Raw genomic sequence first — 19,175 nt, 5'->3', positions numbered from 1 at the left:
CCATCATTACCAAATCCGTTATAGCCATCCCCACTGCCACCATATCCACCACCACCTCGACTGCCACCAAAGCCACCACGCCCACTGAAGTTTCCTCCACGACCAAAGTTGTCATTCCCACCAAAACCACCTCCACGACCACCACCGAAGTTTCCAGAACCACTTCGACCTCTTTGGCTGGAGGAAGCACTAGCCATCTCTTGTTTAGACAGAGCCTTCCTTACTTCACAGTTGTGGCCGTTCACAGTATGGTATTTTTGAATAACAATCTTGTCTACAGAGTCATGGTCATCAAATGTTACAAAAGCAAAGCCTCTCTTTTTGCCACTGCCTCGGTCAGTCATGATTTCGATCACTTCAATTTTCCCATACTGTTCAAAATAATCTCTTAGATGATGTTCTTCAGTGTCTTCTTTAATGCCACTGACAAAAATCTTTTTCACAGTTAGGTGGAAACCAGGTCTTGTAGAATCTTCTCTCGAGACAGCCCTCTTTGGCTCCACAACTCTTCCATCCACCTTGTGTGGCCTTGCATTCATGGCCGCGTCCACCTCCTCCACAGTGGCATAGGTGACAAACCCAAAGCCTCTGGAGCGCTTGGTGTTTGGATCTCTCATTACCACACAGTCCGTAAACGTTCCCCATTGCTCAAAATGGCTCCTCAGACTCTCATCAGTTGTTCCAAAGCTCAAACCTCCGATGAAAAGCTTCCGCAGCTGTTCGGGCTCTTTGGTAGTCTCTGACTTAGACATGACGGCGATGGGAAGGGAGACTTTATCGATACTTCCTCGGCGACGTCCACGGGCAGAAAGGCATCTTGGGTAATTTAAAGGTAGAGGGTTGAAGAATCTGATAAAGGACATACTAGTGTTTGGCTAATTAGACATGGGAGTCCTTGATCCTTAATTTTTGGAAAATATATCTGAATGTGTGCCAATATGATTGTGCAACAGACTATGCTTGTGAAATTATAAAGTACTTCACACAGAGGCTCAGAAATGTTAAACCACTTCCCTAATGCACAAATTATGAGCAATAAATGGAAATCGGGTTAGCTTAACAATGTGTTCTGATTGAAGTAGAGATATTCTTCTTATAACCAGATTCTAATTAATTTTAAGATCGCTATCCTAGGGATTTCCACAATTCAGGAGCTCATGTAGCTCGAATGTGAAAAACTTCATATGTCAAAATTATTTCAGCTTCAATAATATAATTATATATTGCAATGGTATTAGCAGTCCACTGTTTGCTTTAGAACAATATTTACATGACAGTATCTGAATTTGTGAATTTTGGTTGTACAACAGATGAGCCTTTGCAAGAATCAAGGAAATGTTGTTGTGATTCTATTTTCTGAATGAGAAAAAAGAGAGAGAGAGAGAATAAAGAAAAACCTACCTCTTCCAGAACTAATAGTAGATGCACAGAATGGCCACCAAATTAAATATAGATTTAAAAATATTAATCAAATTTGATTTAAATAGTAAATAATATATCTTACAGAGTTTTGGCTTTTTTTTTCATGAAAACTGACATTTGAGTCTGAATTCTGTTATCAAATTTTAGAAACATAGTGACAAAGTCACATCGTGTTTCTGTGGTCCTGGNTTTTTTTTTTTTTTTTTTTTTTTTTTGGGTGTGTGCAAGTGGAAAAAGGAAGCAATCTCTCCAGTGTCCGTTTTTAAAAGGGCATTAATCTCATCATGAAAGTCCCATCATCATGAGCTCATCTAAACCTAATTACCTCCCAAAGGTCATGTCTGTAAACATTAGCGGTTAGGTCTTCAACATAAAATTCTGGGTCGACATAATTCAGTCCATAGCACTCTCTGAAATGTTACAGCAAGAGAAAGTAAATGATACCAAAGTTTGGAAAAAAAATAACATACAAGTAGGTTTGTTATTGGCAAGGGCTATATATATCACAGACACTGAAAGGACTGAGGATTATTATTCTCTAGGGCATAAAGGGAGGTAGACCAGAGTCTATAACTTAAACCCTCATCAATTTTAACTACTTGTGCACACTCCTCTTTTTCTCATTTTACGTTTTATTTTTTTCATTTTTTCATTTTTTTTTATTTTTAGAGAGAGAGAGAGGGAGAAAAGGAGAGGGAAAGGGAGAGAGAGAGAGAAAAAAAAAACCCAAGGAGGCTCTGCATCGATAGCGTGAAGCCTGAGTGGGGCTGGAACTCACAGAACGGTGAGATCATGACCTGAACCGAACCCGAGTCAGAGGCTTAATTGACTGAGTCACCCAGGCACCTCTATCATTTTACATTTTAAAGACCTGACAATGTCAGAGCCCTCAATATCAGGAGTTTTTCAGGGCCATTTGGGAAGCTAATTAGTAGATTAACCATCCAACGAAATAGATGTAAATGCAGACACACTCTTTCCTTCTCTGTTTTTTCTTGTTATGTTTTCTAAGAAAAATATTACTATGACTTCCTGTACTGCTCACTAAAGGAATTAGAAATTACAAAAGAGGGGTGCCTGGGTGGCTCAGTCAGTTAAGCATCCGACTTTGGCTCAGGTTATGATCTTGCACTCTGTGAATTTGAGTCCCACGTCAGGCTCTGTGCTCAGATTGAGTCCCACATCTCAGAGCCTTGAGCCTGCTTCAGATTCTGTTTCGCTCTCTCTGCCCTTCCCCCACTCATTCTTTCTCTCTCTCTCTGTCTCTCACTCTGTCAAAAAAAAATTAACATTAGAAAAATGATATTACAAAAGAGATCCTTTATAAATTACATGTCCTTTAGAAATTCTTTATAAATTTAAGTTATAATTTAAAATTAATGCATTTTCATAATAGAAAAGCCTGTGTCTAGACTTGACAGATATAACAAATAAAACAGAAGACACCCAGTTACATTTGAAAAGTAGTTCTAACTGCTAAATTTTTGTAATATAATGACAAAAATAATTGCAAGTGAGACATTTAAGAAGTCCTGACAAATTCATCACAGGACACAAGATGATTAAATCCTGCAAACTTACCTATGTCTCGCACTTGCATTGTGCTCTCTATAACATTCCAAACCCAAAGTTAATGATTGGCATTCATTTTATAAATAGAAAGCCAAGGAGGTACTGTATTCTCCCACTGGACAAAAATCTTCCCTTTCAAAACATTTTTGATCACACAATACCTGTGCCAACGTGAAATTAGAGTCACAGAAATAATGCACTTGAAAAACTTGCTGACATTCAGAGAGTCATGAAGTAGTCTTGTCCCTAATTATATTTCTGAATTGCTGTTGTCTTTTAGGTGTTGAGTAGGATCAATTGAAGGAATATGACCAAATTAGGCAAGAAAACAAACAAATAAAAATGGGACCAGGGGAATTAACAGAGTGTAAGCAATTCTGATTATGTGAATTATAAAACCAACAATTACTTCGTTTTAAACCTGTGGCTGCAGGAGACGGAGGCAACATGACAAATAGATCTGACACCACTTATTTTGCAAGCCATCTTACATGTCAAAATTCCTGTGGTGAAAGCACAAAAGTTGCAGTGGACTTGGGACCACAGAAGAAAATAAAGTGTGCCTTCAGCATTTACAATAGGTGAAAGGCAGACATGGCATCTACTCTTGTTTCACACTTGGGAAATAGACTGAAGGCCTTTTATACTTGGGATGGTATGAGAGCTTTCCCTGTGAGGAAGTCCTTTTGATAACTACTCAACACATCTGGGTATTACTGGGTGTTTTAAAGGTCAAGCTAATATTGGACATAAAGGTTAAGAATCCAGCATTACTAGAGATGTGATGATGTGCGGAAAAATGTTTACTATTAGGGAAAATGAAATTTTGAATAAAAAAATGCCATACAGAACAAAATTAAAGGAATTTAAGAGGGGAAAAAATGATCAATCAGTACTATATAAAATAACCCTAGAAAGTGTGCTCGCTTTACATGTGAACCGCTTTCTTTATGTAAGGGCCATTAAAATATTGAATCAAGAGATAGAAGGCATAGCGTTGAACTAATTTAATCATTTCATTGTATTCACAAGTATTGGCACAATCTGTAAATATATATGTCTAACACAATATGACAGTAAAAATTTGTGAAAATAAAAGGAAGTATGAGGAGAGAATAAATGTCACATTCCAAACAGCTTCCATTGGTTGCACAGAATTTTATCACATTTAATCAATTCCCTAGTTTTTAGAAATTTTATTATAAATTGTACTATAATCATTGTATTTCAACTAAACATTAACATTTCTGGGTATATGATACTAACAACATTATGAAATAGTACTATTATCAGCAAACTATATTTAATAGATAAAACATACATATAAAGATATAGATAGATATATAGATATAGATATTGTATAAAAGAAGAAACTAAGATTAAAAGTTTAGATTTAAGGCCGCCTAGGTGGCTTGGTTGGTTAAGGACCCTACTTCGGCTTAGGTCATGATCTCATGGTCCGTGAGTTCGAGCCCCATATCGGGGCTCTGTGCTGGCAGCTCAGAGCCTGGAGCCTGCTTCAAATTCTGTGTCTCCCTCTCTCTCTGTGCTCTTCCCCTACTCACACCCTGTCTCTACCTCAAGAATAAATAAATATTTAAAAAATTTTTTTAAAAGTTTAGACTTAAACTAAATAGATAAATTTTAAGTAGAAAAAAATATATATCTATAAATAAAATATATAAGCATATATGTTTAATGAAAAAACTGAGATTAAAATTTTAGATTTACACCTAAAATGTTTAATTTTTGTGCCTATACTCTATATATTTATATTATCTTATTTGTGGTTAATTTAGGATAACTTCCAAGAAATGGAATTACTAACTACAAATTATAAAAAGCATTGTAACACTCTTGACTGATTTTGCCAAGTATCTCTCCTAATATGTCATACCAATTTACTCTCTAAGTTTATGACAGTGCATGAGGGTTAATGTTTTCCTTGGTGGTAGTAGGGAAATTAAAATTAAGGGGAAAAAAATAACTTTGTCAAAGAGTACCCACAGACTGGTTTATTATTGGATAAGTTTTTATTTCTCCAATTGTTAACTTGATTTGAATATACAGTGTGTGTGTGTGTGTGTGTGTGTATGAAATTATACACACACACCTATAAATCTGCTACCCCTGGGGAAAGACTTGAAAGAGGGGCAGCACTCAGATAATGGAAGTCAAGGCTATGGTGGAGCCTTATCAAGGAAGTCTGGTAGCCAATATGCCTTGACCTGGTGAGTGAGAACATGAAGCTGGTGGTGTTCACATTGCCCGTGATTGTATTTTTCAAAAGGAATCAGCCCACAATGTCCCATGAAACTCTATCAGCCTGTACCTTCAGGTATTAAAGAGGGAAACAGTGGACTCAACCAAGATTTTCTGCAGGCAATTCTTGAGACAGAAGTGGTAACCCATAGCCTGAAGCCATTTTCTGCCAGCGACCCCTTGACCAACACCTTTGGAAATAGCAGCCTCCAGGGGAACAAGGGACCAGATACTCATCCAAGAAAAACCCCAGAAGTTACTAGACCACTAGAAGCCCAGCCACTTGTGAGGGATGCTCATCTTGTCCCCAGGGGGGATGGATATCCACATGCCCATTCTCAGGTTTACATGGAACAATGGAGGGAGTTGGGAGAATGTTTGTGAATTTGAGAATCACCTTCAGGAGACTTGGGCAGGACTTGAGTGCCACCTCTTCCTTCTCAGTGAGTCTTCTGCCTCCTGCCACCTCCCAGACTGCTTGGGTTGAGGAAAAGCAGGGGCCATACCACTGTCCACTCCAACTCAGGTTGCAGGGGTTTCTGGCACTAATAAAACAAAACCTTCCTCTCCTCACCCCACAGGGAACCCTGTTAGCTTCTCCCAGCATCTGTTTGGCTGTGACTCTCAGAGGGGACCTGCTTTAAGAAACCCTGGCCTTAAACTGGACTCAGGCTTAGGACTGAAGGGCATCATGGCAGGTACCCTTTCCCTTAGCTTTTGTTGACATATTTAATTTTATTTGTTTTTAAACATGGAAACTATCTTTTTAATTGTTAAAAATGGTGTGTACATGTATGTGTATGCATGTATGGTTTGTGTAGATGTGTATGTGTTTGTGAGTGTCTGCATGTGCATGATTTCCCTGTGATGTGGCTGCAGCTAGCACAAACCAGCTCAAGACTACCAGTAATTACATTTTCAGAAAATTTTCCAAGTCTTTTGATTGGTAGTTTGAAATCAGTCATCTTAGAGGTATTTACTTAATGTTAAAAAACACACTATAGAACATAAAACTTTACAAATCAGGTTTTTACCCTCCTGGAAGGTACCTGTCCACTAATTTTGCACGTTATTTTTACAGACGAATAAATTGAAGTCCAAAAGTTACATTGACACATTTATGGTCACATATGTAGGTAGTGGCAGGGAAGCTAATCTCTGAATACCCTATCTGAACATGGGTCAGTTGTTTCATCTTGAATAATTGATTGAACTTATCTATAAAACTCTAAGCCATTGACTCCCCCGACCACCACCTCAAAATTAGTTCATTCCAGTCACGGTGAGCACAGCCAAGATCTTGATTTTGGTTTCTGATACCATTCTCCAAGAAAAGGAACCAAGAATCCTTGAAGAAATGGCACAAGAAATTGTAGGGCGAAGACAAGGAATACACAATGAGCCTGTAGTAGTACCAGAAAGCAAATAAAATGAAGGGATGACAGTGCATTAAAGGAACACAGTGGTCACTTGAAAGGGCTACCTATAGCCAAAGCAGGAACAGTTTGAACAAAAAAAATAATTAACATAGAAGTGGATAATGAACAAAAGCTTAAAACAAATACTCTTGAGTCCATACTTATGTAAATAATTGACTGAATACTTAATAGCGAGGACAGATAAATATATCATACAAAATATTTCCAAATAATTTATGGAGTTACTCTCCCATCAAGGAGGTGGAGCTCTCCTTAAGTGTGGGCTGCTCATAGTGACTTCATTCCAAATGGTTCAGGATGGAAAGAGGGAGACAGTAACTTGAAAATGAAGAGAAATAAGAAATAGTACTTCTTCCGGGTCAACAAGTTGAGCATTATTAGCAGTAAGCAATGTGCATAATATGTGATATGAGGCGATGAAATGCCATTTTGCCTCTGTGCTCATTCTGTCCCTGCAAAATCAACAGTCTGACAGTGAGAAGAACATAAGGCAAACTGAAATTGAAGGCCATCCTGCAAAACATCTGCCCAATACTTCTCAAATTGTTAAGATCATCAGAAATAAGGGAAGTCTGAGAAACTGTCAGAGCCTAGAAAAGCCTCTGGAGTCATGATAACTAAATGTATCCCTGATGAGATTTTGAAAGACAAAAAGGACATTAGTTAAAAATTAAGGATATCTGAATAAAATGTGGACTTAGTTAATATCAATGTTATCAGTATCATATTGTTAGTTAGAACACATATATTTGCTGATGCAAGATAGTAATAATAATAATAATAGAAACCATTATTCTAAACTATTGTAAAATAAAAAGGTTAATTTTGAAAAATCAGTTTATGGTTTACCATCATATTAAAATCTTAGGCTTTAAATAGAACCATCCCATTCTTTATTGAAAAAGGAATCAAGCTGATATGTTAGCAGCTTAAATAAAGCTGTGTCATTGTTAGAATAGCAAACAGTTTTCTAAGACCTTCATTAAGGAATTGTAAAATCTAACTAAGAAACGAAGCATGTAGCATTTCTATTCATCTGAATATATGGAAATGAAGTCAATAGCACATTGTTTGAATCTTGCATGAAAGTCTCAGTAAACTATTTGAAACGTTCTATTTTTTATCCACTCTATTTAATACTTAGTTATTTCAAGGTAATTTAAGTCATTTTTGTATTATCTAACAATTCATGCTTTATCCTCCCGTAATATATTCATTTTGGCTAGACAGTCACTTGTTAATAAACCAATTTAAAGGCCAGTATGTAAGAAAGGGAAGACGAAAACTACACCCATTACATTTATTGGTTCAGAACAGTTCTGAGGAAAAGTCCATGGCAGCAAGAGATTGAAACTATCAGTGAAAACAAATTTGAAAACTGAAAACTATCCCATTTTAGGTATTTAAAGTTTCTTTATCATACTGGTAAGAATAAAACTTTGACAGTAGACTTATTAAAAAAGATAATTGTTCTAATATTTTTTAAGTATTATGATAATTTTTGTACATTTAATGCATATCAAATTTGAAAGCTAGACTCTCACCTCTAGCCATAGAATAAGAAAGAAAACAGTAAAAATAAGCCATACAAAATGAATACTGTACGATTTTGATTAAATGGAAGGTTAACCCATATATGCGGATATGTTACTATATTTCCTAGATAGGTTGCCTACTGAATTCTTTGCAAATAAAAAGGCTGAAGGCAACTGTTAAAATCAAAGTTAAGTTTTATGAAGTAGAAAATTTAGTTAGGAGTTTTTATTTATGTAGCAGTAGTGAAAACAAATTCAGAATAATTTATAAATAAAAAATATATAATAGATACCACTAGATAGATCAGTTATAGCTCAATAAGGCTATTAATTTTTAATAATTACTTATAAAAAGAAAACAAGACATTTAAATAAGAAAAACATTTTTTTTTTTAATTTTAGAGAGAGTACATGAGCAGGGAACAGGAGCAGAGGGAGAGGAAGAGAGAATCTTAAGCAGGCAGGGCTTGATCCGATGACCTTTGGATCATGACCTGAGCTGATATCAAAAGTCAGGTGCTCAACTGACCGAGCCACCCAAGCACCCCAGACAAGAAAAAAATTTCAAATATTAGTAAAGAGCTCATAATTACAAATTATCCTTAACCTGAAAATTCAATATATTGTGATAGATACATCTCAGAAGGGATCTAAGTATTTTTGTTTCTAAATGAGGTTCCCTGATGATCTGAAATAGGAAACAGGACATAACCATGCCATAACCATCATAGTTTGAAATTATAAAGGAGGAAAAATGAATATTCATTTCAGATCAATACTTCTCCAGAACCTGTAAGCTTTAGTCAATCAGTAGAAGTGGGCTATTAATGGGGCTCAGTTGGTTAACTGATCTCGATTTTGGTTCAGGTCATAATCACAGGGTTCATGAATTTGAGCCCCATGTTGGACTTTGCATAGACAGCGTAGATCGAGCCTCCTTGGGATCCTCTCTCTCCTCTCTTTTTGCTCCTCCTCTCCTTCAAAAATAAATAAACTTTTTTAACTTAAAGGAAAAGAAGTAAGATATTAAAAAATGAATTAACAGTGTCAGTGTAAATGGAGCTCAACAAGAATGGTTAAATAGGTTTAATTTAGACTTGAGTCAATTGTCACAGAGTACAGAAAGGGTGCATTTGTACCACAGAAAATGACTAACTGTCATTACCCTGTAATAGCCAAAAAGTGTTCAGGAAGGACATTTTTTATTGTACATGATAGAGTAAGTCAGAATAATTGAACTTTCTTTTTTCTTGTTGCAGACTAATATATCAATTAGAATATTAACACAATGATTCATGTTTTAAAATATTTTGTTTGATATTATGTATTCTAGAGCACATGTAACAAAGTTTTGATTATTTTATGTATTTAGTGAGATCTAGGCAGTTTGGGAATTATTCATAACATTTATTATTTATTATAATGATTACTAAATATTAACTTTAGATATTATTGGCAGTAAATTTACTCATCTCTTTCAGTGGAATTAAGAACAATCTGGTAGGCAGAAGGATAGTATAGGATAATCTCATAAGATACCCTTATTTTGGGGCACCTGGGTGGCTAAGTCAGTTAAGCATTTGACTTCGGCTCAGGTCATGATCTCATGGTTCGTGGGTTTGAGCCCCGCATCAGGCTCTGTGCTGACAGCTAGCTCAGAGCTTGGAGCCTGTTTTGGGTTCTGTGTCTCCCTCTTTCTCTGACCCTCCCCTGCTCATGCTCTCTCTCTCTCTCTCTCTCTCTCTCAATCTCAGAAATAAATAAAACATTAAAAAAAGCTTTAAGATACCCTTATTTTATAGTTTCCGTATTTAAAGTGAAATAAGATTGCAAGTGGCACAGTTGCTTCTGAACAGAAAGATATCAAACAATAATGTCTTCTTCCTTTGGAGGAAATTCCAGCCAGTAATAATGTTTAGAAGTAATACTTCCTGAGATAGACCAAGTTCTTAGAATTGTAGGAAGTCACAATTGCAAGAAAAGAATTTTCCAGTCTGTTTCTGCATGTCCTTTGAAGTTTGAAAAAAATAGTGAAGGCAATTTTAAAACTCTAATTCTCAGTATAAAAATACATTTATTTTTACTTAGTGTAAAAATACCTTTATATACCAGAAAGTTCTGATCTGATATGAAAATATCTCTGTTGAGTTTAAAAGTTACTGCTAGTAGAGCAATTCGTGGGTGGCTCAGTCGGTTGAGACTCCTACTCTTGATTTTGGCTCAGGTCATGCAGGGTTGTGGTGTGGACCCTGCTTTAGGTCCTCTCTCTCAAATTTTTTTAAAAATTAAAAAAGTTACTAGTGTAATTAAAAAGGGTCAGTTTTAGAAATGGGAGTTTGCCAAATGCCACCTTTAATACAAAAATATAGTGAGATCGCCAAGCCACTCAGACTGGAAGACTATGGCAACAATATTTCCAGTCATGGGTGCCAGCTCTGACTATAACAGAATTCCTTAATCATTCTTTTTTAAGAAATAATAATTTTATATTATACAGTTATACATTAATTGGATCATCCATCAAAAATGAATGAGAATGATCTAAACTTCCAAGTACGTAAGATGAGCAGAATCATAGAAAAAAAAGTTTTTTTAAGGGATTCTATCTTCTAGTGCTCTAGTCAAACAAAGCATTTGATGCTTAGAAAGTCAGACTTGTGTCCCTGGTAATCTCTTTAGGGCAGATTACAAATGCTTCCAAATTTGTGCTTATACAATTTGCTATATATTTGTTTGCTATTTGCTGCTAGTTACTTACTTGGGCAGGCTTGCTGTGAAAGCAAGGAACACCAGCTAATGTCCATTTTGGAGTTCCAGCTAATTAACCATTTCCTCCCTATTGAGAAAATCACACACATGGCATGATCATCATGATACTTGTATATATTTTCATAGGGAGGTTAATTAATTTCTAGCTCGGGAAGTATCTTTCTTACATTAGGTTACATAACATCTTCCCTCTTTTAATATTCTTAGTTAATCATCTTTTCTTTGTTATTTCAGTCAGTGTTTTATTCCATTTATATACATACAAACAAACCAACTCTGATGGTGAAGAATAGTAATTTCAATGATGAGAAGAAAAACAATGTATTTGGAAATATATTTCGATGTCCAAATTTAATTGCAATATCTTTAAAGTTACTGCAAATCCATAAGTTCTATACCTTCTCTTCCTGTAGTAACTTATCATGTTTTTTCCATAACCAAAATTCATAGTAGAGAGATAGATAAATGAAAGATAGATGGATATCTGATATATTTGAATACATGATAGACACCTTTATCTTTAGACAAAATATGAAGGAAAATGAGTTATCAACTCTACTTAGAAAAAATAAATTAATTTAGTGAATAGAAGGAAGCATGCCGAGGTTAAGAAAATGTTGAGAAGAAAGTGAAAAATAATGTGAAGAGACTCTAAATATTTTAAAGTTTGTGTATTCTTCTTATAGTTGGAGAGAGGTGGCCATGACAATAATCAGAGTCCATCAAGGTAGGACATTTTTTTTTAATGTTTTTATTTATTTCTAGGAGAGAGAGAGACAGCATGAGCAGGGGAGGGTCAGAGAGAGAGGGAGTCACAGACTGAAACAGGCTCCAGGCTCTGAGCTGGCAGTCAGCACAGAGCCCGACGCGGGGCTCGAACCCAGAACCGCGAGATCATGACCTAAGCGAAAGTCGGACACTTAACCGACTAAGCCACCCAGGCGCCCCTAGGTAGGACATTTCTTATGTTCAGAAAATATTAATCTAGAAATGGCATGTCACACATCTAGGGTTCAGGGCACATACTCGGGAAACATAAAGTACCTGAGTTTGACACCCAGTTCTGCTGCTTCCTGCTGTGCTACTTGCTGTTTTATTTAACATATCATGTCTCAATTTTCTAGTCTATAAAATGAAATAGATACAGTATCTTTTAGGGTTCTTGTGAAAAATAAAATACTTTTTCATCACTCTTTGCCGATTTACTTGACAAGAAGTGAGGGGAGTGATATTATGATGGAAAATACATGCAAGTAAAGGGATAATAACTAGAGTGAAAGCAATTATTGAGGAGGCAGTCTTCCTTCCTATGTTGGAAATTTTCTAAGCAAAACCTACATTTTCATGATGTTTTGCAACATTCTAGAAGAGAAGTCGGTTGCATCAATTAGATCCAAAAGCATAAGACTTGGAAAGCAGGATGGAGGCAGAGATCCCTGCATGTGAGAGTGTGAAATAGGTAGACCCCACATTCTATTACCTGATTACTATAACAGTGACAGGACAGAAGAGCAGCAGTGGCTGCACTACTAACTGACCCTTCTATTGTGGCATCACAGGTGTGAATTTAAGGCCAATAGTCCAGGCACAGTCCCATGTGATTGTCCAAATATCTAATTGTTTATCTTAAATCTCTTTTGGCTAGAAATACTGAGGATAGTTTTTGATATTTGCATCAGAATGATACTGTGCTTGGGACCATCAATAACTGCAGTATGTCACCATCAGAAACAGAATGACCGTAACCACTGTAATAAATAGCAGGGTCAACCATGTAATCAAAATGGCTTGAACTACAGTTACTTTAGTGTGGGGTCCATTGATCATGGTACCCTAGAACCATAATGAATGAACACTCTAAAAAAAGTCTTATTGGACCTGTGATAAAAAAATAATAATAGATACATAAATATATAGATATATGATGATGCTAGAGGCTAGATAATAGGCAGATGATAGATAATAGGTAGATAGATAGATAGATAGATAGATAGATAGATAGATAGATAGATAATTGATAGATGATAGTTATAAAATCCTCTAGTTTTGGAGAAAAGGAATACTCAATTAAGAGGATTTTGGCTTAAAGACTTCGAATTGATATGAATTTCTGGTGTCACAGAAAATCACTGTGATTTATCACTCAGATGGAAAACAGAAGGAGGCAGAGAATGGCTGAGTGATATCTCAAAATATCTAGTACATTTGTGAGCCTACCTTGTACTTATTTTTTCACTAACTACTTGCAAATGTGAATTAGTGCAGCTGGAACTTGGCACAGTCCACACTGGCTTCTTGTGATAAGAAAACTTTGGTGAAGCCCCTTTCCTTCCTTAGTAAATAATAATAAATATATGATACCACATTTATCATGGATTTCAAAAGTTAATACCACGATACGGGACTCAAAATGTTGAAGACTGATGATTCCTACACCTTCCTTCATTTTTAACTTATTTCACTTATGTAGAAAACAGGAATTTTAGAGAAGATAAGAGGATTAATTATAAATATAACTGGTATTAACACTAATGGCAGATAGTTTCCTAATATAATCTCTTCACTTGAACAAATCAACACAGATCCTGTCATCTTTTATAAGCTTTCAGTCTAATGATTTATATTCTATCCCAAGCATCCACAGATACTAATAACAATTTGTTTTTGACTGACAGTTAACACCAGCATTTATTTCTGGCTTACTTCAGTTTTTTTCTCATAATCTAGTCTACAGAATCATTGTGTGCCTCTCATCTTAGGACCATCATCAAGAACCACCATACTGAATGTACAGCAAGGTGGCTCAACCGGGAAAACCCCAAGCAGGATGTATCATAGCTAACCTGATAATACATTGATAGACCAGGTGATGCCAATAAAGAAAACAAAAACTATGGAATGCAGTGCTCTGGAGCATGTCAAGCTACTGTCTAAACTCAAATAGCAATTGCTAAATTGTACTCTCTACACTTAAGAAAGAAGTACATTTGGTCAACCTGTGAACTTCAGAGGAAATAAATATCTCAGGTTGGCATATGTCTGCAATACATTTTAAAGAAGTCTTTAAAGGGGCACCTGGGTGACTCAGTCGGTTAAGCGCCTGACTTCAGTTCAGGTCATGATCTCGCTGTTTGTGAGTTCAAGTCCCATGTCGGGCTCTGTGCTGACAGCTCAGAGCCTGGAGCCTGCTTCAGATTCTGTGTCTCTCCCTCTCTCTGCCCCATCCAAGCTCATACTCTGTCTTTCTCTCTGTCTCTCAATAATAAATAAATGTTAATTTAAAAAAAAAACCCAATAATAAAGTCTCCTGGTTTGTTCATTTTAGCCACTCTGATTGATGTGAGGTGGTATCTCAGTGTGGTTTTGATTTGTATTTCCCTGATGATGAGAGATGCTGAGCATCATTTCATGTGTCTGTTGGCCATCTGGATGTCCTCTTTGGAGAAGTGTCTGTCCATGTTTTCTGCCCATTTCTTCACTGGATTACTTGTTTTTCAGATGTGGAGTTTGGTGAGTTCCTTATAGATTTTGGATATTAGCCCTTTATCTGTTATGTCATTTGCAACTATCTTTTTCCATTCCATTGGTTGCCTATTAGTTTTATGGATTGTTTCCTTTGCCGTGCAGAAGCTTTTAATCTTGGTGAGGTCCCAATCGTTCATTTTTGCTCTTGATTCCCTTGCCTTTGGGGATGTGTCAAGTAAGAAATTGCTGTGGTTGAGGTCAAGGAGGTTGTTTCCTGCTTTCTCTTCTAGGGTTTTGATGGTTTCCTATCTCACATTGAGGTCTTTTATCCTTTTGAGTTTATTTTTTTGTATGGTGTGAGAAAATGATCTAGTTTCATTCTTCTGCATGTTGTTGTCCAGCTTCCTCAAAAAATTAACAGCGGAACTCCACTATGACCCAGCAGTAGCACTGCTAGAAATTTACCCAAACGATACAGGAGTGCTGATGCATAGGGACACATTTACCCCAATGTTCATAGCAACAGTCTCAACAATAGCCAAAACATGAAAAGAGCATAAGTGTCCATCAACTGACGAATGGACCAAGAAGCTGTGGTTTATCTATACAATGGAATACTACAAGGCAATGAGAAAGAATGAAATCTGGCCATTTGTAGCAACCTGGATGGAACTTGAGGGTATTTAAGTGAAACAAGTCAGGCAGAGAAGGACAGACACCATATGTTTGCATGTATAGGTGGATTAGAAGGAACTTAACAGAGGACCATGGGAGAGAAGAAGGTAAAAAGTAGTTGGGGAGAGGGAGGGTGGCAAACCAAGAGAGACTTTGAATACTGAGAACAAACTGAGGGCTGATGGGGGTGGGGGAGAGGGAAAGCAGGGTGATGGGCATGGAGGAGGGCACTTGTTGGGATGAGTTCTGGGTGTTATATGGAAACCAAATTGACAATAAACTATTTAAGAAAAAACAATAATAAAGAAGTCTTTAAAGCCACAAATTTTGAATAAAGAGGTTCAGGATAAGAGAAGACTTTTCAGTTGATCCAAAATGCAATGCAAGCCTTACCACTTGAGCCAAATGACCCAACAAATACAATTTCCTCTTTCCTATTTCTCTATTAAAGTGTATATTTCCACAAACTTTATGGTTCAGTCTTTTAGTTTAGGATATCAGTATGAAACAGAATTTTAAGAGAAATGAGCATCAACATTTCTGAATATAGAGACTACTGTGGAAAGGGAATATGGACACACATAGAGCTGTTACCCTAAAGTTCTAATATCAAAGAGAGTTACTTAAGAGAAAGATTATAGAGAAGGAAATATCAAAATACGCACAATCCTCTTAACTTTCATTTTTCTTCAGAAAGTTGTGCTAAGCTGCATATAAACAAGATTCCAGGAAACGGAATCATTCTTGTATCTCTTTACATATTTATGAGAACCAGAGAGTGGGAAATGTTTACTTAACTGTCTTCAAGAAGCTTCTCCAAAAGTTAGATGAGAACCCAAGATTTGAGTCCCAATAATTCTTTGGAGATGATAAAAGGAAACATTTACAAGAAAGATGGCCAATAATGTGTGTGTTTTATGAGTAGTTTTTACTTGTGGATATGGAGCCATGGTTTCCTATTGGTTGTGAGGGGCTTCTGGGCTCATTATTTCCTTGGTATTTCTAGCCAGCTGCATGCACAGGTTGAGCATCAGAATGTTTTCAGCAATAATGAGTAGGTGCTTACAGTAGGAAACAATCGAGTTGTCTTGTACATATGACCACATGACAAGGCATGCATAGAAGGAGTCATTAAAAAGTTCTTCTGTACCCTGGTCCACACCTTCCACAACTTGGATCCACTCATATGCTAAGTTACTGATTTTCCACCATAATGGCTAATCACAATTTCTAGAGTAATAATTACAGGAGTGGTAAAGAGCCACAGTCATTATTGCTGTTTATTATCTCTTCCTTATACTTAAAATATATATGTTTCCACTTAAGACAAATTCCTGTCCCTTCCATGGTGAAAGGGGAGGGTCAGTCTCTTGAGTTCACTTGCCATCAAAGGGATCATTAGTCTCCTGGAAAGATAATAACAAGGTGGGGACTCTGGTTTGATCTCTGCTGGTGACTTTAGCTCTGGTAGTAGCTAGAATAATCTTGGTGAGAGAGAGTTCATCACACTGTTGGGCCCATTCACAACCTTCATACCAGATACCGAGAGAACTCTGTTCATAGATCTGGACTGGCTAAAATCTACATATTATACATATGGTGGTTCAGTATCTCTTCTGTAGCAGATGCTGCTTTCAGGATATGGGACACAAAACTTTACACACTGATGCTGATTCCCATAGACTCATTCAGAAGCCTTTTGTCAAGACACTCTTTTCATTTGTTACAACCTTGTTTCATCAAGGATCAGAGAAAATAAGTCAAGGGATTCATATCTGCTCCTGATTCTATGTATGAGCTTACTTTCAACCACTTCTTCTTTCACACAAAGATGATGACTAGGTGGACTGCTTGAAATTAATGTGTATTAATTTTCTTAGCCTCTGTCTTTCAGAGTAGGACTGTCATTGGCAGCACAAAATTTTTGAATTTTTGTCTTCTTATAATGTATAGAAATAACCCTATCTTAGAACTGGCCTGAGTTTTTATTCCTGGTCATAAAGTAAAAGCACTGATGCTATAGGTGTGTGAGATGAATGAGAGATATTGATGCAATTGGAGCTATTGACATGGAATCTGGGATATTTGATCATATACTTTATACTATCTGAACATACTGATAATCCAGCTTTCAAAAATATATACTTTGGGGTCACCTCGGTAGCTCAGTTGGTTAAGCATCTGACTCTTGATTTTAACTCAGGCCATGATCTCATGGTTCATGAGCTTGAGTCCTGAGTCTGGCTCTGAGCTGACAGCACGGAGTCTGCTTGGGATTGTCTTCCTCTCTCTCTGCCTCTTCTCTGGTTGCTCTCTATCTCTTTCTCTCAAATAAAAATAAACCTCAAGGACATTAATATAGTCCTGTTTTCTAGCCTCCAGTTTCCTTCCTTTCTCCTGATAACTTTTTTTTTTCAAGACAATAGAAACAGTAACTTAAGAAAAAAAGAATTATAGCAAGGTACTCAGCTGCCTAAATCCCTCCAAATTATATCCATAACATTGAAAGTAAATCCAATTTCTTTAAGAAGCCTACAGTATGACTCTCTCATCCATTTTGTACCTCCCTTCCTCTCAATAACTAATGTAAAAACATTATTTTTTTAATTTACTTGTAATATTTGGTGAGCTGGATGTGTGTTTATTTACTCATTGGATTAAAACTTTGCATTAAAGGTGACTTGACTAGACTAATCTTATAAATTGTATTCACTATTTTATTTTGACTAATTGGACTACACCAGTTTTGAAAATATTGTAAGATAGTTTTAAAAAACACATCTAGATATGAAAAGAATTTATAGTTTGCATACAAGCATACTGTTGTATAAATCTACTCCTGTGCTCATTTTGGACATTTCTGCTCATAACTGCTTTTTCATACTTGAAACTTAAGAGTTTTACCACACATTTCTAATAAGGGAATTATTTTTATTTTTGAAATACTTTTTGCAATTCAGTTTAGTCCCATAATTTAATATCACCTAATGCCATTGCTCCTAATTAAAATAGATACTGTGCCGTATGACCAGGAAATATTGAATAATGAAGTCTAAGAATTTAGAAAATGCCTAAGTTAGAGCTCTTAGAGCAATGCTAACTCAATCATTTATCTTGTGATCATCTGAAATAATTAAGAACAAATAAACACTACAATTACAGTGCAGTATAGCAAATAAAACGAATATTTGAAACCTTAAGTTTTAAAGTGCATGATTATAAAGAGATGATTTTATACTCGAGTACTGACATTATTTTAAAGCAACTTTTGGAGACTTGAAGATTTATGGAATGCTGAGTCTTGAGAAAAAAATAAGAGACAGGAAATGAATTTACAAAACTTGGAAAAGAAGTAATTTGTTCTTTCCTGGTACCTTGAAAGTGTTGGCCAGTTGGAATAATTAAGAAGAATTCTCAAAGGTTTTCAAAAAAATATTTTTGAATTAACATATATCTGACACTAATATATAATTGTCAGTGATTCAATGCATACTGATACCAAATCATTAAAAAAATAAAATCAAATGATATAATCTAATACACCTAATGAAAACTATGTCTTTATAAGATAAGAAATATCTCCTTTTAGCAGAGAGTCCAGATTTTTTTTTTTTTAATATCTTGTACCTCTGTGAGAAGGAGTGGTGGGTAAAAGATGTTTTGTCACATAGATTAGTGAAGAATCTTTTTGGCAATATTACAACAGGTGTGGATTTGAGTTGTGATAGTAGCTACCAGCTGCACATCTCCCCAGCTCACCAGAAATCATGTACGTGTGACATCTATGGAATTAAGGAGTAAAAAGTGTTGTTAGAAAGATCCCCTCTTTCTTTTTCTTGGAGGATATGATGTCTCTGCTAAAGTCTGTGGATTTTTAAAATAAACAAACATAAATGTAACGATGTTGAGTCTGGTGTGTAAATTCAGAGCCCATTACTATTTCAACAGGTGTGGTTTCTTTCTAGTGCTCCATTTTTTTTCCTGTTGCATATCTAATGTGAAATTCCAAACAGCGTTTAACATATTCGAAAAGAGG

The 19,175-nt window shown here is 36.0% G+C and overlaps 1 pseudogene; it reads right to left on the bottom strand.

The window, feature by feature from the left end:
- Positions 1–2: 2 nt before the first annotated feature.
- LOC144242495 (heterogeneous nuclear ribonucleoprotein A1 pseudogene) lies at positions 3–752 on the bottom strand (annotated as a pseudogene).
- Between the last annotated feature and the right edge of the window lie 18,423 nt (positions 753–19,175).

Source organism: Crocuta crocuta, unplaced genomic scaffold (genome assembly GCF_008692635.1).
Source record: "Crocuta crocuta isolate KB4526 unplaced genomic scaffold, BGI_CrCroc_1.0 scaffold629, whole genome shotgun sequence".
Classification (NCBI taxonomy): Eukaryota; Metazoa; Chordata; class Mammalia; order Carnivora; family Hyaenidae; genus Crocuta; species Crocuta crocuta.
The sequence above is the reverse complement of the archived record's forward strand: the minus strand, read 5'-3'. Positions and strand labels throughout refer to the sequence as shown.